Below are 1339 nucleotides of genomic sequence, written 5' to 3'. Positions count from 1 at the left end.
CTCCTCTTTCATATGAATGCAATTTTGCCATTAGTTTTAAATTATCTTTACTGCACATGGCTTGATCATGAAAATTATATTTCTAGTTAGAGTTTTATAAAATCATAAAAGTTTCGAAAGGTATACTTACCATATTTGTGTATTTCAACAAATGTTTTTTAAAAACAATGCTCGATTTATTAAATATTACTATGTTTTTAAAACCAAATGGCCATTTTTCCTAGACATAGGTAATGCCGTGGCTTTTAATTTTTTTTTTTAAACTGACACAGCTGAGCACAGCTCCCTGAGCCACTGCATAATACGGGTGGTAATTAAGCCACAGCTTCAAGGTTGCATGGGCACAAGACAATTCAGCCTAATGAAGTATCGATCGGCTGCAGTCGAGGTAAAACAAGTTGACATTCATTTAGAGGTAGCAATGTGAACATACCACAATGCCACCAAAGAAATAAAAGGAACAAACAATGAGGCTGAATTTTAATCTTACAAACACAATTAAGAATCTTATTTATAGCATGCTGCTATCACTTAAACTAAAGCTAATTGCATACTTACTGCCCTGACATAAGATACCTAAATCAGCAGAAATTATATATCCTTGGCAAAATGGCAAAAAAGAAAAAGAAAGAACAATTGCAGGAAGTTTACTGCCTCAATTAGAGACAATAGTAGTACCTTAGAAAACTCTATTGATGAAAATGTTTGATATCACATTTCCCACATAGTTGTTTTGCACAAGTGTATCTTCAGGTGCTATGAAGAGCAGCTCATAAGAAGATAATTCAATGCAGATTAAGTGAAATTCATTGAAGATAGGTTGGTCTCTCCTTAATAGTTACCATTTAATTTGCCAAACAATTGACACCAATATGTGACTGAATATAATCTACTAAAAATTTACTAAAATGAACTTGTTCTTTCAGAGACAAATTTAGTGACTATTGATTAACAACCACATTGAGGAAGATCAGGATTTCTCAACATTAATTTAAGTTGGTATTTCAAAGAAGAGTTAAAGTTAACTAGCACCTGTTAACTGTCACGAGTATTAAAGAATTGTAAAGATTTATTTTATCCATATTTTTAGCCAAACATAGATTTTTGTAACATGGTCTAAGTACTCTTTTAAGTGTATTAAATAAAATATTTGGTCAAGGAATAATAATTTAATAAGAACTTCTTATTTAATTTAATGTATAGATTTAAAAATCTGATGTAACATTAGAAATTATTATATTAAAAACTACTCATTAATGATTAAATGTCATTAAATGATTAATGTCATATATATTCTACTTAACATTAATCTATTGGCAAAGAACAGAGGGATTTTAAG

This window comes from Nycticebus coucang, chromosome 13 (assembly GCF_027406575.1).
Source record: "Nycticebus coucang isolate mNycCou1 chromosome 13, mNycCou1.pri, whole genome shotgun sequence".
Lineage (NCBI taxonomy): Eukaryota > Metazoa > Chordata > Mammalia > Primates > Lorisidae > Nycticebus > Nycticebus coucang.
The sequence above is the reverse complement of the archived record's forward strand: the minus strand, read 5'-3'. Positions refer to the sequence as shown.